The 24,494-nt window shown below is 39.4% G+C and overlaps 2 protein-coding genes across 7 annotated transcripts in view; one reads left to right on the top strand and one right to left on the bottom strand.

Moving 5' to 3' along the window:
• The window catches only part of TRAK2 (trafficking kinesin protein 2), a 65,969-nt gene extending 43,906 nt beyond the window's left edge, over positions 1–22,063 (bottom strand). The window contains exon 1 of one of the 2 annotated variants that reach the window (XM_059928440.1): positions 21,651–22,063. The gene's annotated coding sequence lies outside the window, so the exon portion shown is untranslated. The remainder of the gene's footprint in view (positions 1–21,650) is intronic. The other variant, XM_059928441.1, reaches the window with a different exon arrangement.
• A 16-nt stretch (positions 22,064–22,079) lies between these two features.
• The window catches only part of STRADB (STE20 related adaptor beta), a 49,149-nt gene continuing 46,734 nt past the window's right edge, over positions 22,080–24,494 (top strand). For 3 of the 5 annotated variants that reach the window (XM_059928446.1, XM_059928448.1, XM_059928447.1), the window contains exon 1: positions 22,080–22,249. The gene's annotated coding sequence lies outside the window, so the exon portion shown is untranslated. Of the gene's footprint in view, positions 22,250–23,691; positions 23,824–24,494 lie in introns of all 5 variants that reach the window. The other 2 variants (XM_059928445.1, XM_059928444.1) reach the window with 2 other exon arrangements.

The following is a 24,494-nucleotide window of genomic DNA, read 5'->3' as shown; positions in this document are numbered from 1 at the left end:
CAGATGGTCACTGGGGAAATTACATGAGTTAATACATGTGAAGCTCTTAGAACAATACCTTAGAATACAGTAAATGCTATGTAAATATTAGTTATTATTATTTCTACCACCACCAAATAGTACAATTTTATCATTATCATTATTATTGTACCTTACACAAAGTTGGGCACACTGTAAACCCTACTGTTGACTGCTAATACAATCTGCTCGCAACCTAAGAAGTCACATTTACTTCCTGCCTTCTGATGAGTGATGTTAGTTTAGTGCCCTTAATCATTTTCTTTCTACCTCTGTGATTCATGAACAAACTGAAAGCTTGCAGAGTCAGAGTTCTAAATGTAGTACAAACTAAACTTTGGCAAGCACAAGCAACACATATTCAGTGCGTTTCCTAGTTTGTACACACTTATTCTTAGTAACTCCTTGAGTATCATCTACTTGCTATGCTGGATCTTTATTCACTCTTTTTAGGAACAACTTCACGGCTTTTTTTAATAAAACAGTCAACCAAGCATGCGTTATTTAACAAGAAGCCAGCCTTTGTAATTCTTGCACATTTAGGAAAAAATAAAGTAAACCAGCTAAGTGACGTATTTTAATAAGAATGAGACTTAAAAAGAACAAACAAAACATGTCATTGATATAAACATTGCTGGCAGAATACAACATGCTGATGACTTAGATAGTTTAGCCTAGCCATGGAAACTAAAATGGTCAACAGTGAGGGCCTAAATATAGGCCCTGTGCCTTAAAAAAATCTTGCTACTTCCTTAAAACGGGATACTCTGGCCAAAACAGACTTATAGAAAAGGCTAAAACAATTCAGGGACACTTCACTTTGACAAGAGTGCAGAGCCTAGAATTACAGTAAATATGATGTGACAAACATTTAAATTGGAAAAATATATTTAAAATTTTTATTGTACAAATAATACTTTGGGGATTAATTTAAAATACATGTTGGCTGCTGATCTGAATGTAGAAGTGGGAACAGTGCCAATCACCAACTCCAGCAGCAGCTCTTGTAGACAGTGTCAACCTTCATCCAGACAAAAGATAAAGTGCATAACTTAAAACATAAAATAAATGGACCGTGTTTCCTATATTAAATAATAGATTTTCAACAAAGACAGAGACTCACTAATTTTTAATGTATCTGGCTACATCAAAGATAAAATTTACAAAAAAAACCCACAATAATTTAAAAATCAGATACTGAGCCACAAAAAAAAAAGACTATACAATGGTTTCAGTGCTAAAAGCTGAAAAAAAGGGTGGCAGGGGGGTGTCACCCCCGAAATCCAACCTGGATAGTGAGCAGCAGCTCTTACAGAGGCAGAGTCCACATACCAACACCAAGGCCAGCTTCGTGGGTGAGCCACAGTACACTACATCCGGCACAGCCACTCTACCAGCAACTGTAAAGTTCACCCTGAGGGGTTATTTGGTCCTAGCAAATATTTGATCCCTCTTTTTTTGTATCATTCAATTTAATGACCAGTAGGGTTTTCAGAATATAAAATACATGGAGGCAGCTCTATTTACAAGCAGGACAAATTCCAAAAGGCTGTTAAAGCCGTTAGTCTAAAAGAAATCCATTAGTCTAAAAGTCCAAAACCATGAGTAAAATTTAGGTTTATGGCGTCTGCATTTCCTCCGAGCTGGTATATTTTTGGCATTAAAAAAAATAAGTGTCCTGTTTTGTTTACAATGAACATTTACTGAGGCAGGCAACCCCTCCCTGCCACAATCTCCACCAACAGAAGGGAGGCAACCTCTGGCAGCTAAGGAATCCACACCAGAGTTTCACCTGCAGATTAGAAAAGGCCTTGAACCCATGGTGCGTCTGTGGCTTTTGATAAGTTTCCATAGCACCACTTTCGCTCACCACGCTCAGCCTTTAAGTTCTTGAACTCCAACTTTAACCTGAATTTCAAACCTTTGACTAAATAGGCATCCCATTTTAGCAATGATCCTCTGTTGAAACTATTTCAGGCATGCGTATTTCTTCACCTTTGGCTGACTCTCAACTGCACAGGCACATCTTTTTTCACACATCCTGGGACTGCCCTTCGTAATCATTCTTATTGTCCAGTCATATATTTAATATGTATAATTTCCTCACTTTCAATTTTTTACACTATTTCTATTTTAGTGTTCATCCATCTATCACTAGTACTGCTTTCAGAGACAAAATGGGGGCTTCCCTGGTGGCACAGTGGTTGAGAATCCGCCTGCCAATGCAGGGGACACGGGTTTGAGCCCTGCTCTGGGAAGATCCCACATGCTGCAGAGCAACTAAGCCTGTGAGCCACAACTACTGAGCCTGTGCTCTAGAGCCTGCGAGCCACAACTAGCGCTCTAGAGCCTGCAAGCCACAACTACTGACGCCCGCGCGCCTAAAGCCTGTGCTCCGCAACAAGAGAAGCCACTGCAATGAGAAGCCCACGCACCGCAACAAAGAGTAGCCCCCGCTCGCTGCAACTAGAGAAAGCCCGGGCACAGCAATGAAGACCCAACACAGCCAAAAAAATCAAAAATAAATAAATAAATTTTTTAAAAAAGAGACAAAATGGGGTTTGCAATATTTATAATATTTATATTAATATCTATAAGATACCTCAAAACTATACATGTATAAACAAACATGCTATAAATAACAATAATGTCTGAGTTGAAAATGACCATCTATTGGTGATCAGCAGAGCTGAACCCCTTACTCTGTAGCATACTTTGTCCCTATCCAGAAGCTTTCATAAGTTACAAGTTTTAAGCAGACAATTTTGTGTTGCAAACGATTTATAAGAAAGTAAATCTACCATGCAAGGACAGGGCTTTCTATCCTATACATTTAGAGACGTAATTTTATTTATTTATTTATTTATCAATATTTATTTATTTATTTATTTGGCTACACCAGGTCTCTTAGTTGAGGCACTTGGGATCTTCATTGCGGCATGCAGGATCTTTAGTTGCGGCATGTGAACTCTTAGTTGCGGCATGTGGGATCTAACTTTCCGACCAAGGATTGAAACCGGGCTCCCTGCATTGGGAGTACAGAGTCTTAGCCACTGAACCACTAGGGAAGTCCCAAGACGTAATTTTATTTTATTATTTTTTTTTAAAAATTTATTTATTTATTTATTTTTGGCTGCATTGGGTCTTTGTTGCTGCGTGCGGGCTTTCTCTAGTTGCAGCGTGCAGGGGCTACTCTTCGTTGCGGTGCACGGGCTTCTCATCGCGGTGGTTTCTCATGTTGTGGAGCACAGGCTCTAGGCGCGCGGGCTTCAGTAGTTGCAGCACATGGGCTCAGTAGTTGTGGCAGTCGGGCTCTACAGCACAGGCTCAGTAGTTGTGGCGCACGGGCTTAGTTGCTCCGTGGCATGTGGGATCTTCCCGGACCAGGGCTCGAACTCGTGTCCCCTGCATTGGCAGGCAGATTCTTAACCACTGCTCCACCAGGGAAGCCCTGGAGACATAATTTTAGATGTTGCTTGTGCTTGGCATTTGGTTTCAAGCCAAATATTAAAGAAGGTTTGAAGAAAAAATTAGTCTGCTGTCTTGTTTGCAAAGATAATGAATTTATATTCCAGTAATCCAGTCTGAACTACTGCAGTGGAAAGGGATACTGTTTCTCTATACTTCCTCAACAAACAGTAAATAGCAAAAGAATGGGTGACTGCTAATAAGTATCTGATTCATCAGGGTCTTCAAATCACTAGGAGCTAAAACTACCACAGCAACACCGAAGATGGTTTTCTAGGCAAGGAACCATCTGTGAGTCGATGATTAATTTTACAGCAGCCACATTATACAACTGTGATTGTATATTCTTTACTTTACCTTTTCTAAGATTAGGCAAATAATCCAAAAGAAAAAGAATATTAGGCACTTTTTCACGAAAGCCAGTTCTAGTCATTACTAGAAGCCTTCTGTTTCATATTTTACATCTACATCCTCATCAAAGTACAATGACAATTACTAAAATATGACCCCAATCACGAGGAAAACGTTAAATCATGCTTTCATACCTACTCTTTAAGAAGTTAGGAAAGCAGGATTTAAAAGAAAATGTTAAAAGATAATATTTTATGGTGTTTAAATAATTAAGTTTTACCCATCTGGAAAATTTACACACCCAGTGTACCAGAGTAACAACTATGGCACCTAATAAAGGTTATCACTATCTGTGGATTTTATTTTCAAATTCTTGAAAGTATAATATTAAACATGTTAGTAAATATGCTTCCTTTTCCCATTTGGCATTTCAATGAGTTACACATATTGGTATTCAAAAGTTAAAGTCAGAAAAGTTAAATAGCACCTTTGTATTTGTAATGGACTACGAAATAACATATACTACATAAACCATTTATTTTCACAGACTTTTCATTAGTTATCTACATTCACCAATTGGTAGTATTAAAACAATCTCTCTGTGTCTCAGTTTCCTCATTTATAAAATGGGAACAATAACAGTACCTATTTTATGTGGCTTAAGTGAGTTAATACTTATAAAGCATATATAATAGTATTTTGTAAACAGTGAGCATTACTTATGTGCTTAATATAATTTAAAAGTTAAATAGATAAGGATGTAGCATTATAAAATACAAACAACACCATTTCATGGTACCTGGTCATGGGACGCAGACTTAGAAGATAGGATTCAGATCAGTTCCTACGCTTCCACATTGTCAACAGCTCTAGCTCTCAAAAAGAACATGCTTTTATAAAAAGCATGGCTCTATATCTCATCTGGGATTGCCACCTAACAATAATTCAGGAGTTCTAACAATTATTCTCACCTAAGGTAATCCTTTCTTGTCACTAACTACTGGCCGTAGAGAAACTCTTACAAAAATTTACCCAAATAAAAAGCCCATGATGGGAATGCAGACTAGTGCAGCCATTCAAAAGAACCATGGAAACTATGTTGTCAAATTAAGTACACACGTACCCTTGGATCCAGCAATTCTGCTCCCAGGTATATCTATCTCAAAGAAATTCTCACATCAGCCCATAAAGAGACAGGTGTGAGATTGTTTCCTGCATTGCTATTTGTGGTAGTAAGCTGAGGGCCTACTCTCTCGAGAGTAATAGGTAAAATGTGGATACATACCATGGAACAACACAGCACTAGAAGTACAGTGCTGAGTGAATAAAGCAGGAAGCAAAGGAGAGAGACACCACAATGCAATTTACATAAATTAAATTTTTTCTCTATTATAAATACATTAAAATGCTTGCCTTGGGGCGCGGAGAGTAGGGGAATTTGGAGCAAGGTATGGGGATAAAAGGGAAAATTTTTTAAAATCTATGAAATCCGACTGTTCTTTTGACAGACTACTTATCGTATAATTATTATTGCAACTCTTCAATCCTTAATGTCTGAACATGTGCCTGGACATGAAAACATTTTCTGGAGACAATGTATGCAGAACTAGCAATCTCTGCAATGTAAACTATGTGGGGCACAGTTCCTGACAATTTCTTAAAAGGCCATGTTGCTTTTATATTATTACCTAGCTGCTCTAAAGCAGTGTAATTAGATTTCAACTAAAGAAATGGTTAAAAAAAAATACAAGTGAGATTAAGCCTCAATGTTGACATCTTCATGTGTTTGGTTACCTGGTAAAAGTTTTGAAGGGAAAAATGTTTAAAGTTCAAAGATGACAACAGTTTAAAAGTGGTACATAATAAGTTACATTCCTTAAACAAACCTATTTATCATCTGATGAAAATCAGCCACAAGTGACACTGAAATTTCCATTCGGTTTCTCTCTTTTTCTTTAAAACACACAAATACAACACACACATATGCATGTGTGCACCTTTGTTTTTCATTATAAATAAAGTCATATGTTCATTCAAAAAAATTCAGGCAGTAGATAAATATGAACAATCAAATAAAAGCTCCTTGTAATCTTTTACCATCCTTCACTGGGAGATAGACTGTTGATATGCGTTTAGTAGCCTACTCAGTTATCTTTCCATGCCAACATATTGTCAATCTATGCCATCTTTTTAATGTAACTCATTTTGTAATGAATTACACAGTATTCAGAATATACAATTATATAACCACCAATTTTTTCCATCAGTGACTTTCTAACAATTGTTCATCCACTTTAAAACTCAAGAATCTAAACTTTTTTGTAAAAAGCTGGGTAGCATGTAAGCCTTCGGTCATCTATTATCTTTGTTGTTGTTATTGTTTTTAACCCTTTAAAAACGGAAAAACCATTCTTAGCTTATAGAACTGGCTGGATTTGGCCCACTGGCTATAGTTTGCTGACCTCTGGTCTATACCCTAAATCACAGTATTTTTGCACCACAGAAGAAAACAATGACACAAAACTCTTAAAGAAAATGCAACAAGTAACTGAATAAGTATAATAGTATCAACATCATATTTTCAAAATTCTACTTCTAGACAGGAATTCCAACTTTTGCATGATTTCCCAGTGACAGTGAGTATCAAAAAAGATAGTAGATATATAAAAATCCTAAAACCAGCATTGGCTACTAGTTATACATTTCTAGTTTTATCCCTTTTTACCATAACCCATTTTTTTCAAACTTGTTTCTGTAAAAGATCATGATTGGCTTAGAAATGTGAAAACCATGGCAAATTATTATTTGGCAGTCAAAAATAATTTAGTGACGTCATATGTAGTTTAGTCAAAGAAAATCGGATAGAAAATAGCTCAAAATTACTAAATACAAACCTCAAAAGGGTAGACTTCTTGCACACATTCACAAAATAGTCTTGATTTAGTTCTCTAAGAGAAAGATCAACTCCATACTTGAACTCTATCGGAAATTCTGTATCCTTTTAAAAGAGCACTATCTTCTCTGAACCACCTGGCAAAAGAGCTACACGATGTTATATAGTATAATCAATTCTAACACTGCAAAAGCTTTTTCAGCATAGGGTTTTCTTATAACTTCTTTAAAGAACTGAGACTGAGTTTCGTGTGAATAACTGAAATTTTTGAAAGTTTGGTAAATGGAGAAAATAAGTTACTGTAAAGGTTATTATTATCAAATTAAACCTAACAAGCCACACATTTCATCATTTTAACATCAACAGTGGAGCTCCTCTTAGGAAAGAAATGCTTTTTGTTCAGAAAAATACATGGAAAAGGCACTTATGGTGGAAGGTAAGGCCTTGCAGCATCAAAGGAAGGCAAAGATGCTCTGCATAAGACTAGGGAAACAACTGTTTGTTTTTTCCCCTCTGGAGAGGGAGAGAGAAGGCAAGGGGAAGAAATCCCATCCAGATGGCAGTAACTCAGAGGCCACAGAACACTAGGAATTTGCAGAAATCTTAGGGAGGGTTTTTGGCTTCTCCATAACATGAAACTGAACGTTCAAGCCAAATGTTTAGTTCTTAAGGGGTCTGTCTGGATACTCAGATGACATTTGGGTATAGACATATTAAAATATTCACAAGAGTGGTTGCTATCAGGAATTTATATTCCAGGATATTAATAAAGTCATCACAGCTATTATATTTTAAATCTTTTTTTAAACATAGAAAATTACGTCCTTTTGACTAAAGTAATGGTTAAAAAAAGAAAAAAAACAATTATAGGTCTTCAAAAATGGATAATGCAGAGTAAATGGCATTATAAAGTTTGTGGATTTCCTATTCTCTTAACCAAAAATGGGGGGAAACATCTCGAGCAGAGGCATTTTACATAATAGATTATGTGGGTACTAAAATATGTACTATACTTCTAGAACCAAATAAATCCTTCCACAACAAATCAGAAAGCATTTTCTTTCAACGTTGACTGGTAAAATTTAGGTAGTAGAGTAAATCAAAAGACACCATCACCTGAAAACCTACAAACACTTCACAGAAGGTTAAGAAATAAACCAAACAGATATAATCATGCTGGCAGACTTAAGAAGACTTCTGTATAATCTGCTCTTCCAGACTTACCTTCAAATCAAATAGCCAAGAAGATGCCCTGAAACAGCACTTTCACAGAGCAGTAAGGTAAATTCAAATTTTAAAAACAGAAATTCAAGAAGAAGTTCAAAATCCGTGTCCTCATTTTTTTTTTTAATTTTTATTGCAGTATAGTTGATTTACAATGTTGTGTTAGTTTCAGGTGTACAGCAAAGTGAATCTGTTATACACATACATATATCCTCTCTTTTTTAGATTCTTTTGTGTCCTCATTTCTGTCTCCTCTAACAATCAAACATAAACTTGCTTTTGGTGGCTTAAGATGATTCTAAATCTTTCAGTTATTTTAAACTTAAAATACTTAAAGCCTTTAGAAGTAAGTTTCCAAAAGCTGTCTAAAGAAAAACTGTAGGCAAGATAGCTCTTCAGATCAATGAAGTAATCAGTGGCACCAGGATATGCAATCTTATATGACCAGGAACAGGGTGTAACTTAAAATGCGGTTGAGTGATGGTCAGGATAGAATATTTATTATAAACATATTTATAAACATATATAATTCTAGAATGATTCTAGAATTCTTCATACCTAAGACATATAACCATGTTAGTAATATAATTCTACTAGGCAAGAGACATTCAAATTATATTATGGTTTAGACATAAGACTCAGTTTTCCAAACCAGTTGTCACAGTCACCTCCAGGACTTCAAGATAAGGTTACCTTTTGAGGGAGAATTGACATGTAGTGGATGATTTTGGTTTGCCAATGAAATTCAGGAATCAATCAATCTGTTACTTGTTCTGAGCTGCTAAAAATAATAAGTGGACTATGGATCAAAATAAATCCTTATTCCAAAAAATTAAGTCCATCTATATCTCAATACCTTGCAAATGCCAGGCATTCAATAAACATCTGTTAAATGAATGAATCAACCTGTAGTCAAGTTACATCCTTGCAATCTGCAGTAGGGAGAAAATGGAGCCACATGAGAAACAGAAGACGGTTAGAGCATCTGAAAACTGAAGGCTTTCTTAACCCAATTTACAAAGATCTGCATAGGCCTCTCATGGGTTTCAGTAACAAATGTGAGCATACAAGCAGGGCTATATCAGTTAAGCCCATCAGTTACATTGAAGTTGAAAACATCCCCTAGAAACGGGTTTGACAACAGTGTGGCAAAAAACCACAAAACGTTTAATACCTGTAACCCCCGCTTTTTGAAAGTTGACTTTATGCCACTTTGCTTTTATGAAAGACCTACATTAGTACCTGTTTTCTCTAACTAAAAAAAAATGAAAAAAGGCATCTGTTTTGCAGAGAAGTGTTATAGAGGCAGTGGGCACCCTGAGCAGTTGAGAGGGGCACCACCAAGCTCCTTCCCAGGGAACTACGCTCAGCATCTCAGCATCAAGCCTCTATAGCCTTGAACCGTGTCTGTGACCAACTGTGCTTTATCCTGACTTATTCTGTGCAGCTGTTAGTAAGATGTGTCCTAAGGTAATTACTTCACTTTATACTGGCTTTCCAAAAGGTTTCATAGGAACGCTCTACTTTCTGATAGCAGGGGAAACTTGTACCCAATCCTCCCACCCCATACCCATTTTATTTTAGAAACATTGACAGTAAGATGTTTTCTCCTTAAAGTTAAGACATGGTAATGAGAAAGGTCCAACAGACTGCCATGGGAAGGGGGAAAAAGTCCTTAGGTAGCATAGAATAAAAAGAAGTTGATGACTCAGGAGCACAACTATGACTAGCAATTACTGTATTATGGTGACTATGGCGATATGCTCCAGGATTATAAGCTTTTAAAGAGTTCTTTCTCCCTACACTAAATGATCTCAAATTGCTAATTTCTTGGAGACGTAAGTCCACTTCTAATTTTCTTTTCTCCCTCACTGTGAGGCTATCAACCTTTGTTGCCAGTGTGCCTCTCCCTTTTCTAACCTGCTGTTGGCTGAGAAACCAGATTATCAGAGAACCCAGAAGTTGTCTGCTTGAGACCGAACCCTAGGACCTGTTTTTTGACCCTTGGCTAGTTCCTCAAGTACCTTTTCTTTCATCCCTCCAGCACTAGGGATTCAGCTGGCTTGCTTCTCTTCCTTTGGCACTGTTACCAAGTGCCTTTCTCATCTGGTGTTCTTTTCTCTAGGCTGGCTATGAATATGCTCTGTCCTTTCTTTACTGTCTCCTAAGAAAAGTATAGGTCCTCGTCTCTTTTGTGAGAATTTTACTGTTAATCGCTATAGAGAAATACAGTGGAAACATGGAGAAAATGGTTTAGGAAATCTTAAAATTTTTTATTGTGATTTTGCTCCTTAATCAGTATTTACTGACTCCCCTACTTGGATGCTCCCAGAAGACTGTATGCTCAAGTTTTTCCTCACTACACTATGAGCTCCTTGAAAGAAGGTATCTTATTTTTGTATGCCCCAAACCTTAAAGAAACTGACATACAGTAGGCTCGCAATACATGCCCAACTATAAGCTTAATGATTAAAAATGTCAACGCACTGAATTACAGAAGTAACTGAATGAACAAAATTGATTATTAATACACTTCAGTCCAGCATCAACTAAATGAATTGCCTTGAAAAACAAAATCAAGTTAAGATTGAATATTTGAAAGAAAGCACTGTATTTGCTTTATGAAGAACTCTGTATAAGAGTTTGTTGATAAAAGGGTGATATATCATTGTTATAGCAGTGACACAGTACCCATTTTTCTTGTAATAACTAAAGAGAATGAGTTGTCAGTTTTGTCAGAAAGCTAAACCTGAACCTTTGGCTCACTGCTTAGTTTTATCATGTTTTCCACAAAGAGCATTTGCAGCTGTTTATGAATGTATTTAAAATAAGCCCCATACCAAATAAGAAATGACCAAATATCTTTAAGAAACTCACAATCAATAATATGTCTCATTTGTAATCTTTCAATTTTGTGACTAAAAATAAAACAAAGTCACACTCAGCGGTTTAGCCTAGTACTAGCTAAAAAGAGAATGGTTGAAAAGAAAATTTCTTTTTAGGTTGTTAAAGGCTTTAGGAACAGTAGTGCCACCTCGGAGACATTGTAGTTGGTTTCCAGTCTCCTCTTCCTTTCTGCCTTCAGACAGAGAGTGCTCTTTCTTAACCAACAAGCTTCCCTTTGTTTTGATTTATACCACTCGTCTGAATAACCCCAAAGCACTACGCAACATGCCTATGACTGAAAGCAATTAAGAGCTGAAAGCAGAGTTCTGGCACTTGGACCCCAAACATGTACTTACTTTACACAAGTGATGAATTTTTGAGAAAGCCATTCTCTAAGTTGACACACATTTTAAATATAAAGTAGTTAAGTTCTCCTGAAAAGGTCACAAAACCATGTGGAGAGGGGCTGCTGAAAATTCTTCACTCATGGGCGTCACCCCATAGACATGCCCTCCGTTATCCTCTTCAATGCCCTTCTTTTCTGAGACAATTCCATACCACACCTTTCTCACTCTTCTCTGAACCCCTATCTGTTCTCCATCTCTTTCTCTCATTCCTCCCACCAATAAACCCACATAATCTATAGCTAGATTTCTCTCCAAATTCTGAGAATTAAGTACAAACATAATCTCAGTCATACATTTATACACTTATTGACGGCAGTGGAAATTAGCAATCCTCTAAGAAGAGGAACTGCGTGGCTGGAAGACAGAAGGGGGAAAGAAACTTATTTTTCATTATTTCCTTCCAATTTTCCTACCATGTGTATATGTCCATCCAGTTAAAAAATAATGAAATGTACGTTACTTGTCAGTCTCTACTCCTGACTTCTCTAAACTTTGCTCTACTGGTTATCCCTATACTCCACTAGCTTCACCCTCTTCCTTGGCCTATTATCATGTCCAAAGTCTTCTATTTTATTAAAAACAGATAAAATAAAAATTTAAAAATCTCCCTTCCCCAAGACTCTGGGTTCCCCTCTAGCTGCTTTCCTCAGCCAAGCTTCTTCACAGAGTATTACTCTCATGCCCTTCTCCTCATCTCTCATTCATCCTTCAACCTCACTGTGATCTGATTTTTCCTGAAACCACTTTCCCCTCAGTGACCAATAGTCCCTGCTAACCAATCCAATCATACCTTCTTAGTTGTTATCTTAGGTCAGCTCTGGTTCAATATTACTGACCATTCCCCACTTCAACTTTCCTCCTGTGGCTCTCCTGGAGCCTACATCTTACAATGAATGCTCTTTCTCAAATCCCTCCATTGGATCACCCAGCTCCCTCCCCTTGATCCTTAAATGTTGTTGATCCCAGAGTTCCAGTTGTGACCATGTACTTGTTTTTCATGTACCTTTGTGCAAACCATTCACGACCACAGATTAACCACTTCTTTCGTGTTAATAACTCCCAATCAGGCTATTCAGACCAGACTTCTTTCTGAGTTCCACTCAAATCTCTCACAGGCTGACTATGATCCCTTGAACTGATCCACTGAATAGCAGATGCCTCCTTTCTCTCACCTTGCCACATTCAATCCATTATCAAATCCTGTATAGTCTAACACCAATATGTATCTCAAACACACCCACTTCTCTTCATCCCCTCTTCTACCACCCTAATTCAAGCCATCATCATCTCTTAGAATATGAAAAACCTAACAGACTCCATGCTTAATCTCCTCTCTATTCTCCATAAGGCAACAAGAATAAAGTTTTTAAAACTAAACTCCTTTTAAAAAAATTCAAAGTATTCATAATATACAGAATAAAATCCACACTTCAAATCAGTCTCCAAGGTTCAGCCCCATCTGGCCCCTGACTACTTCTCCTCCCTCATCTTGTACCACTCTCCTCCTTGCTCATACTCAGTCACAGGCCTTCTGTCACTTCTTTCCACTTCCTCATCACACTCTCTCCTATCCTGGGCCTTTGCAACTGTTCACTGTACCCAAAATACTCTCCCCTCTTGTTCTTTATATGGTAACTACTTCTCACCCTTCAGGTCTCAGCTGAAAAGTCACCCTCTGGGAGACGTTACCAGTCCACCTGATCTGAAGTAGCCTCCCCTACCACCTTTATTTTCTAACTCCGCATCTAATGTTTCTTTCCCAACATGTATTACAATTTACTTCCTGGAAGTCCTCTTCCAGACAGGAAGGGGGAAGGTGCTATCTTCTCCCTTTCCTCCTCCTTGCTGATCAGAATGGAAATACAATGGCAGGAGCTCAAGCAACTCAATAAATATTTGTTGTTGAAATGAACTATTAACTGAACTGGTGGGTGAATTCTTTCACCATTAACATGTACAACTATCAACTCCATTGTTAAACAACATAGTGTGACACTCTTAAATTAGACCCTATTTTATTTGAACTATTCCTTCCTTCTTCATGACTTGTCAGAAACCTTTCTAAAAAGAAAGAACTCACAGTTTGGCAAACTGACAGAGATATATGGATAAGCTTCAAAGACCTCAATGATCTTTACAACATGAATTAGTTCCACTTCTATACCACGAGTAGACTTTGTGTGCTCATTTTCTAGCATGAATAAACCATAATACAGGGTGCAGTTAATCAGAACGTCCCCAAGGTTACATGAGTCCGTAGTAAAGCTAGCAATAAAGTCAGAACATTACATATTAAGAAGCCAGTTATAAAAGAAATTTCTTTTTTTTAAATTAAATTAAATTTATTTTTTTATACAGCAGGTTCTTATGAGTTACCTATTTTATACATATTAGTGTATATATGTCAATCCCAATCTCCCAGTTCATCCCACCACACCCCCCCCAAAAGAAATTTCAATAAATGATCTCAATTAACAACCAGTCAACTACCTGCTTACAGGACAGCTTTCAATAAATGCCTCTTGAATTGAACTAAAAGTACTGGAAAGAGATAAAAAGTAATATACAACAGTCTCTGTCTTAAGGGAAGATGAAGATCTAAGAAATCTAAGATCTGATGGGGAAAGTTCCAATGATCTCCATGATCTAGATTCGATCTAAGATCTAATGATCAAAGAAATGTAAGAATATAAGAGAATACCACCAGATAAGAAATAAGTAACTAATGAGTATTAGAACAGAACTGTTGTATAGATAGTCAGTGGGAGGAGAGTTCTTTTCTAGCTGAAGTAGCCTGGCTTCACACAGGAGTAAGATTTAATACAGGGCTCCTTAAGGATGGAAAGATTTCAATAGTGAGAATGGGGGTATCCAGTAGGTAAAGGACATAGAAAGAAAAAGAGGCCCCAAAGCAAACAGCAGGCAGAGCCAATTTGACAGCAGTGTACAGACCAACTTAAGTGGGAATGATTATGGGGAAGATACTTGGGGCTTTAAATTTGGCTAGTTAAGATTAGGAAGTCTGCCCAAATAGCCAAAGCAAGGTTGAGAAAGAAAAACAGAGTTGGAGGAATCAGGTGCCCTGACTTTAAACTATACCACAAAGCTACAGTAATCAAGACAGTATGGTACTGGCACAAAAACAGAAATATAGATCAATGGTACAGGATAGAATTCCCAGAGATAAACACACACACATATGGGCACCTAATTTACAATCAAGGAGGAAAGAACATACAATGGAGAAAAGACAGCCTCTTCAATAAGTGATGCTGGGAAAACTGGACAGCTACAGGTAAAAGAATGAAATTAGAACATTACCTAACACCATACACAAAAATAAACTCCAAACGAATTAAAGACTTAAATGTAAGACCACACACTATAAAACTCTTAGAGGAAAACATAGGAAAAACACTCTTGGACATAAACCACAGCAAGATCTTTTCTGACCCACCTCCTAGAGTAATGGAAATAAAAACAAAAATAAACAAATGGGACTTAATGAAACTTAAAAGCTTTTGTACAGCAAAGGAAACCATAAACAAGACAAAAAGACAACCTTCAGAATGGGAGAAACTATTTGCAAATGAAACAACAGACAAAGGATTAACTTCCAAAATATACAAACAGCTCATGGAGCTCAATATCAAAAAAACAAACAATCCAGTTAAAAAATGGGCAGAAGACGTAAATAGACATTTCACCAAGGAAGACATACAGATGGCCAAGAGGCACATGAAAAGATGTTCAACATCACTAATCATTAGAGAAATGCAAATCAAAACTACAGTGAGGTATCACCTCACACCAGTCAGAATGGCTATTATCAAAAAATCTAGAAACAATAAATGCTGGAAAGGGTGTGGTGAAAAGGGAACCCTCCTGCACTGCTGGTGGGAATGTATATTGATACAACCACTATGGAAAACAGCATGGAGTTTCCTTAAAAAACTAAAAATAGAATTACCATATGACCCAGCAATGCCACTACTGGACACATACCTTGAGAAAATCATAATTCAAAAAGAGACATGCACCACAATGTTCATTGTAGCACTATTTACAATAGCCAGGACATGGAACCAACCTAAATGTCCACTGACAAATGAATGGATAAAGAAGATGTGGCACATATATACAATGGAATATTACTCAGCCATAAAAAGAAATGAAATTGAGTTATTTGTAGTGAGGTGGATGGACCTAGAGTCTGTCATACAGAGTGAAGTAAGTCAGAAAGAGAAAAACAAATACCATATGCTAACGCATATATATGGAATCTAAAAAAAAAAAAAAAAAGGTATTGATGAACCTAGTTGCAGGGCAGGAATAAAGAGGTAGACATAGAAAATGGACTTGAGGACATGGGGTGGGAGGGCGAAGCTGAGGCGAAGTCAGAGTAGCATCGACATATATACGCTACCGAATGTAAAATAGTTGGCTGGTGGGAAGCAGCAGCATAGCACAGGGAGATCAGCTTGGTGCTTTGCGATGACCTAGAGGGGTGGGATATGGAGGATGGGAGGGAGGCTCAAGAGGGAGGGGATATGGGGACATGCATGTGCATATGGCTGATTCGCTTTGTTGTGCAACAGAAACTAACACAGTATTGTGAAGCAATTATACACCAATAAAGATCTATTTAAAAAAAAAGAAAAAAAAAGATTAGGAAGTCTGAACTTGATTCCACAGGATACAAGTTCCTTCCTTTCTTTCTTTTCTTTTTTTAATAAATTTATTTATTTATTTTATTTTTGGCTGAGTTGGGTCTTCGTTACTGCACGCGGGCTTTCTCTAGTTGCAGCGAGCAGGGGCTACTCTTCGTTGCAGTGCATGGGCTTCTCATTGTGGTGGCTTCTCTTGTTGTGGAGCACGGGCTCTAGGTGCGTGAGCTTCAGTAGTTGAGGCACGTGAACTCTAGAGTGCAGGCTCAGTAGTTGTGGCGCCCGGGCTTAGTTGCTCCATGGCATGTGGGATCTTCCCAGAGTAGGGCTTGAATCTGTGTCCCCTGCATTGGCAGGCAGATTCTTAACCGCTGTGCCACCAGGGAAGCCTCTCTTTTTTTTTTCTTTTTTGATTAAAACTTTTTTTTTTCTACCATGAAACAATATTGTTTGGTCAGTTGGTCACAACTGGGTTCTAAGTCTTTTTTTTTTTTTTGAATTTATTTTTTATTGAAGTATAGTTCAATTACAATGTTGTGTTAATTACTGCTGTACAGCAAAGTGACTCAATTATACATATATGTACATTCTTTTTCATATTCTTTTCCATTATGGTTTATCACAGAATAATGAATATAGTTCCCTGTTCTACTCAGTAGGACCTTGTTGTTTACCCATTCTGTATATACCAGTTTGCATCTGCTAACCCCAAACTCCCACTCCAACCCTCTCCCTCCTCCCTCCTCCTTGGCAACCACCAGTCTGTTCTCTATGTCCCCAATTCTGCTTCTGTTTAATAGGTAGGTTCATTTGTATCATTTAAATTCTACATATAAGTGATATCATATGGTATTTGTCTTTCTCTTTCTGACTTAATTCACTTAGTATGATAATCTCCAGTTCCATCCATGTTGCTGCAAATGGCATTATTTCATTCTTTTTTATGGCTGAGTAATATTCCATTGTATATATGTACCACATCTTCTTTATCCATTCATCTGTCAGTGGACATTTAGGTTGGTTCCATGTCCTGGCTATTGTGAATAGTGCTGTTATGAACATAGGGGTGCATGTATCTTTTTGAATTATAGTTTTGTCTGGATATATACCCAGGAGTGGGATTGCTGAATGATATGGTAATTCTATTTTTAGTTTTCTGAGGAATCTCCATACTGTTTTCCACAGTGGCTGCACCAGCTGACATTCCCACCAACAGTGTAGGAGGGGGAGCAAGTTTCTAAGTGGAAAGTAACATTTGAAAAATAAATCTGGAGTCAGAATACAGGACAAATTTCAGGAATGGAGAGATTAGAGACAGAAAAATAATTAAGAAATTTTACCACGTTATGCCTGAATTATTGTAATAAAGGCATAAACTAGGTGAATAGAAACAGTAAGAGGGATGTGTGGGATCTGTGAGACAGTAAAATAGGACTTACCTGTTAAGTTGGGACTAGATGGACTTTATTGATCCTCTCCTAAAAGATAATTACTTCTAGTATACACCTCAATCATTTGGCTTAAAAACCTCACAATTTTCCTTGCCCCTCACTCCCCTAAGAGTGCTCATTCTCAGACATTTGCTGCCCCCCACCTACCATCTCCCAAACTGGTTTCTCCAACCACGTAATATATTCCAGCCAAAACAAAGGATTATATTTACTAGTTCCCTAGACACACCAGGAAATTCCCAAACCAATGACTTTGTTCATGCTATGTCGTCTTTAATGTCCTCTCCCCGTTCTACGTACCCAAAGTCTAGACATTCTTCACACCCCAGGTCAATGCCACTTTTCCCACCAAGCTCTCTCAGAGGCCCCAACTCAAAGTAAGTGTTGTCTCCCAATACTCTCCATTTTTCTCTGAAACACTTTTTTCAAAAAACCTTGCAATTGTTCCTTATCTCCTCTGGTAAACTATATACTCCCCATGGTAAACATACCCAATTTATTTCTGTATTCCTTCCTTCTCTTTTCATAGGTATTTGAAGATCCTGACAAATAATATATGGCAACAGCATAGTATAATGGCTAAAAGCACAGACTCTGAAGACAGACTGTTTGAATCTGAATCTTAATACTACCATTTATTAGCTATGTGACCATGGGCAAGTTACTTAATCTCTGTATGCTACAATATCTTTATGTATAAAATGGAGATAATAAGAGTAGATATTTCATAAAGTTGTCAGAGGACTTGGCTTAGAACAGTATAAGCATCATAAAAGTGTCTATTAAATAGAGTGGAAAAATACTGAATGTTCTGTGATACATGAGTAAAGCTTTATTTATCTATGGAAAGCAAAATGAAGCCAGTCTCTAGGTACTAAATAGGTATATACAAAGTCTTCCTAAATCTTCTTATGTATGCCCTAAGGGTTAGTTGTGTCCTTTAAAATCTTCCTTATGTTAACAATGGTTCTGTTTTAGTTTGACATTTCAATATTCTGAGAAAATATTTAGTTCAGTTTCCTGTGACAATAAGACACCTAACTGATCTTCTTGCCTCCAGTCTTACCCCCTTTAATCCATCCTCCCATGGCTCACAGAGTATCTTTCTAAAATGCAGACCTAATGTTTTCCCACTGCTACAAAGCCCCTCCATTCCATCCCCCTTAGGATAAAGTTTAAAATCCTTAGAGGCTCACACAAATTCCTCCAAATATGGCCCCTGCCTAGTCTCCAGCTTCATCTCTCAACACTTTTTACCATAAAACCTAATCATCCGGCCACAGCTCAAAAGCTTTTTGTATGTCATTCCTTTTGCTAGAACATCTCTCCATTAGTTTGCTAGGGCCACCATAACAAAATACCATAGACTGGGTAGCTTAAACGACAGAAGTTTATTTTCTCACAGTTCTGGAGGCTAGAAGTCCACGATCAATGAGTCAGCAACATTGGTTTCTCCTAAGGCTTGCAGATGCTGCCTTCTCAATGTGTCCTCACATGGTTTTTTTTTTTCCTATATGCACACATCCCTGGTGTCTTTTTGTGTCCAAAGTTCCTCTTCTTATAAGGATACCAGTCAGAATGAATTAAAACATACCTTAAAGGTCTCACTTTAACTTAATTACCTCTTTAAAGGCCCCATCTCCAAATACAGTCACATGCTGAGGTTATGGGGGCTAGGACTTCAACTTACAAATTTTGGAGAAACACAATTCAGCCCACAACAAACCCTTCTCCTTTTCTTTAGCCAGGCTAATTCCTATTTGTTTTTCCAAGACTGGCCCAAGCCTTCCCATCCAGGCAGATTTCACTGCCCTGTCTCTGTGTTCCCATAGTCCTTCTGCATGCTGCTCTCTGTATGCTGCTATCCCATTAACACACTATCCCAGTTGTCTCTTTCCTTCTTCAGACTGTATTCCTTAAGAGCAGAGACTAAATCTCTAGCACTTAGCACAGTGTCTGTTCCATTGAAGGTATTTACTACAGATTTGATTATTTAGGGAAAGTAGAAGAACATGGATTTTGAAGAAAGGCAAGCATGAATTCAAATCCTGGCTATACCAATTACTTATCTTGTGGCTTTCGACAAGTCACTAAATGCTGACCTTCCATTCTACATAAGGTAGTTATAAAGATAAATGACTTAATTATAATAAAAGCATCCAGTTGTAGGGTTGGTACACAGTAGGTGCTCAATAAATGTTAGAGTACAGATTCTGGGATTGCCTGGGTTTGACACCCAATTCCACCACTTAGTAGCTGAATGACCTTGGGTATGTTAACTTATCCTCTGCTTCAGTTGCTTATCTGTTAAAAACATCTCACACTGCTACTGTGAGGATAAGTTAATACAGGTAAAATATTTACACGGGTATCTAACACTTAGTAAGTACTATACAAATGTTTCCTATTATATGATCACTGCAAATCTGAACTAATATGACTGGAAATCATGAATAATTTAGTTCATTCAATTATGAAGTTATTTTAAATGTGAATATTACTTTAATGCCTCAGATTTCTTACCAACTAAACAGGATAGTAACTAAAGAGGTTCAAAAACTGGTATGGATGATATAAACAAAGATCAAAATAAACATGAAATAATATCATCTGCCTCATTCCTTATATTGGTGTTTAAACATATTTTGGGTATTGAAGTAAAAAATCTTAAGAAACAAGTTTTTCTACTCTTTGCGACTACAGATGTTAACCATTTGCAGTAGAGAATAACACCCCTTGGCTCATATTTTCAATTTCAGAACCACTAAACCTTTGAACTGGAAAGACCTTTGAGATGAAAGGCCAGTCCTATCATGGCTTACATTAAGTAAACAGGTGGATTTGTAACGGGCTTTCAGGGTCTTAATGAGCAGCTCTGTGGAGGACGGGAATTACAAGCAGAGAGAATAACTGGTTCAAAAGTACTAAAGCAGGGTTCACAACTTATTCTAGATGTCCAAGGTATGTAGTAGGAACCAGTATTACGAAATAACGCTGGAAAATGCTTTTTAATCATCCAACCTTTAAGGTCAGTAATTTCTGAAGTAGGTACAAGTTACCTGATCTGTAACTTTGAAGTAAGGCAGATCTAGGTATGAATCTCCACTTGTTACATAAGCAGAGTTGAGCCTCAGATTATGCAACAGGGTTATTATAGTGATTAAGTGATCGAATGTACATACAGCTCATAACTGAGATGCCTGGCTGATTGAAAGTACTCAAATTTTTGTCTTTCTGACCCAGCTCATCATATGAATAAAAATCTGCAAAATAATAAAACACTGTCTTTCATACAGTACGTGTTTGCTGAATGTCTGAGACTTGTTGAACATTACTTAATTTTAAAAACAGAAAGCTGGAATAACTGCTGAAATGATCAAGTGTCTTCATCCCTGCCCTTTATCCCCACCAAATGTCCTTCACAATTTCTTCACAAATGTCACTGCACCACCATTAACATGCTATTAACATGCTGTAGCTTCCAATTCTACAGCAAAGATTTGAAGGTCAGGAAAAAATAATCATTGAAATAGATAAAATAAAACAAAACAAAACTGGAAGGGTCAATTTCATTTTATTCCTATGGTCCATTCTAGCTTGAGGAATTTCCAGTGAAAAGTTAGTTTCTGACGCAGAAACTGCAGGTTTAAATAAAAGGTTCATGGGCAAGTAACTGAGTTCACCGCTATTATAATGTCCCAGAAATCTTTTAAGTGTTTAGGAGATTATCTTTACTCTGGTTCTAAAAGGACATCTGCCAATATCCATTATTTACGCTTGAAACTAAAGGCAACCGTCTTTCTTTTAAAAGACGTGCGGTGTCTGGCTCAAAATCAATCGCAAGAAAAGCCCAACTCAACACAGAAAGAGCTCTTTCCAATACCCTCTCGTCTCGCTCACATGACAGATGGCGACCAAGGCTTAAGGTTTAACGTCCAGACACTAAAGCCGCTTATCGCTCAAGGATGGGGCACCAGGTGGGTGCTGTCCGGCAGAGGATGGGATGCTGCCAATCCTGAGAGGTGCAGCTGGGGTGCACCCCGAGGCCAGAGCCCAACGCCCAACACTTCGCACTTACACTTGGGAAACCACCCGCTTCCCACCGCGGCGGGAGGTGGAGGGGGGACGGCCCCGGCGAGGACCCAGTCCTCCGGTACCCAGCTCAGGCTCCGGTGTCCGCGCGTGACCTCCGAAGACCGGGAGGAGCGCGGGGTGGGGAGGTTCCTTTGCCTTCAAGGGAGGATGGCAAGGGCAAGTTCGAGTCGTGCGCGGAAAGGTTACTCACAGGAATGGTCCGGCGTCCTCCGTCCTTGGCACGCGCTTGCTCGGGGAGAAGCCTCTAAAGCGGCAGCAGCCTGAGAGGAGCAGCAGAAGCGGCCGCTGCTGCCAGTAACCGCCCGGGCGTGGCAGGAACGGACGGGCGACTTCACAACATCATCATTCGGCGACTTCAGTTTTGCAGCTACTCCAGGTCAATGACAGCCCCCACACATTTGGGGAAGAGAAGAGGAAACCCATTCTCCCAGCAGCCTGCACGGCACCAGCGCACGACCTGCTGGGGATTGTAGTTTCCTCTCGACCACGCCCCCTAACTCTAAAGGCCACGCCCCTCGCTGCTAGCCCGGGGGCGGGGGCGGGGGCGGGGGCGGGGGCGGGGCCGCGACCCTGGGGCCAGGGTGGGGCGAGCCCAGTGCAGGAGGGCTGCTGGGGGTTGGGGCAGAATTCCAGGCCCACAGCGCCAGACGGGTTGCGCCGCCCTGCTGGCTCCGCGGCTTGTGCCGCGAGCGGGCCTTGCGCGCTCGCTTTGCCGCTGGGCGGGCCTGGCGCCCGGGCCCCGCACCGCTGGCCGCCTGAGGAGAGCCGCTGGCCGCGGTCGCCGCCAGGGTAATGAGGGAGGCCGGGCTGGGGAGGGGAAGGGCTACGGGCTGGTCGCGAAGTGAGGGAGCGCGGCTCGGCCAGCGCGCGCCTACGGAAGCTCGAGGCTAGAACTCGCCGCCCCGCTTCCAGCCTGAGCCCGGGCGGCCGACGGAGCCGTGGCGGGAGTCCGGCTCGGCGTGGCGAGCGGCCCCTGCGTGCCGCGCCGCTCCGGGTCGGCCCGGGGTGCCGGGCCGCGCGGCGGCCGAGGCACCTGCGTGCGGGGTAGGCGGTGCCAGGTGCGCGGGGCCCAGCCGCCCGCGGCGCCACCCCCACCCCTGCTGTCACCTTTGGCCGCACTCACAGGCACGCGGAGTCTCCAGACCCGAGGTGCCCTCCGGCCCGGCTCTGTGTGCCGCCTTCTGCGAGTTCGCTGCAAAGTCCCCCAAAGCAGGACTTGGAAGGAAGCTTTTACGTAATTGAACGCTCAAGCCGCGTTTCGTCCTCGGTATTTAGGTTCAGCGTTGTGTTTTTCCCTCGTGGGTTTGTTGTGTCGCGTACCTTTTCCCTCAGAACTCGATTGGAATTGGTGACAGCGCCTATCCAGGATAGAGCCTGGCACACAGTAGATGCTTAGTAAATATTTTTTGAAAGCCTGAGTCACGATGCTAAGTTTGGAAAATTCTACCGAGTTGTGCGTGGCTATAATTTTTAAGATTTTATGGGTTCCCAAGATAACTTTGAAAATAACAGTAATTTTAAAGCTCCGCAAAGAGAGTTAAATCTGGCTTTTTTGCATTCCCTGTAACAAGGGCCTCTGTTGGATGCTTAAATTAACTCAAAACCCGAGTTCTGTAATTTAGATGCGCCTTCCGATTGTCGCAGAAAGTGTTAACCTTTCAGATTAAAGCTTTCGGAGGAACCATTCTATTTTAGAACAAATTTAAATTATTTAGAAAGCTTTATTCTAATTCGCTTTTGAGATATAAGGGTGAGGGACCACACTGATATACTTGTAAATATATTTAGAAATACAAGTCTCAAGTATGATTTTTTGAAAAGGGTTTATGTTCATACCTAGTGAAAGAGCATGCAGGAGAAAATTATGACGGCAGATCTATACCCCGCCCTCCAGCGACCCCCGCTCACCCCGTCTCTTAGCAGGGGCAGCTGCTGCCTTGACCTCAAAATGTCTCATAAAATTATCTCTTAATAGTCTGTCACATCTAAAGCAAAATCCTCTGGGATTAAGCCACGCACGTGGGCAACCCCTTGAGTACTGACAATTCTCACAGATTGTGTCCGCTGCTTATGAGTTTTTCTGAAAAATAGATAATGTAATGGAGTTTAAAGTTTTTTTGTTGTTGTTTAAGAAAGAACTTAACTGATATTACACGGAAAGAGCAAGAAACAAAGTCCTGAGAACCAGGAAATTCAGTTAATCACGACATCCCTGATCTTTCTGCTTGTAGGAATGTATGCTCCAAGTGGTCAGGGCCTTGTCTGCCTCGATCACTAGTGAGTGTCCCCAGTGCCCAGCACAGTGCCTGACCCATGGCAGCCATTCATTAAACACTTGTGGGATGAATACTTGACCATTTCAGGTAACAGGGTAATTACTTTCTACATGGGTGTGGTTTCTTCATTTACTTGGATATTTCCTTAGAATAGATGACTAGAAGTGAGAATTTTACAGGGTCAAAAGGGATGAACATTTTTATAGTTATCAAAACATTGCCAACTTACTTTCCAAATGAGTCCTACCATTTGGTACCTTTCAGAGCATCTTCTCAAGCTCTTATTGATACAGTATTTGGTAGTTCTGAGCACTTTCAGATAAAGTATTTCATTTGCTCCGAATCACCCTGGAAAGTGAGCAGGGCAGGTTTTGCATTACCCCTTTTGTAACACAGCAAACACCAGTGCCTTAAATTGATGATAATGAATGGCAGGTGACAAAAATAAACCATTTCCGGTTTTTTTCTTCTTTGCATTCTCTTCCTTTGGTTTGTAGTGAATATCCTGAATAAATTGACATCTTTTCTTAGCAGTAAAATTGGATGCTGCTGTATAATATCTATGGTTTACAAAAGCTTTTTCTTTCTCATTTGTTCAGATGTTTGCAGATGCCTTGATCTAACTTAGGGTCTTCATTAAAATGAAATAATGAACCACAGTTTAGGTGAAAGAGATACTGGGTAGGTGTAAGGGAATACCCAGCACTAGCAAGTTTTGAACATTGCCACCCTTTCTATTAGGAAAGATTTGGAAACTT

Source organism: Balaenoptera ricei, chromosome 7 (genome assembly GCF_028023285.1).
Source record: "Balaenoptera ricei isolate mBalRic1 chromosome 7, mBalRic1.hap2, whole genome shotgun sequence".
NCBI classification, from domain to species: domain Eukaryota; kingdom Metazoa; phylum Chordata; class Mammalia; order Artiodactyla; family Balaenopteridae; genus Balaenoptera; species Balaenoptera ricei.
This window is presented reverse-complemented; position numbering and strand designations above follow the sequence as displayed.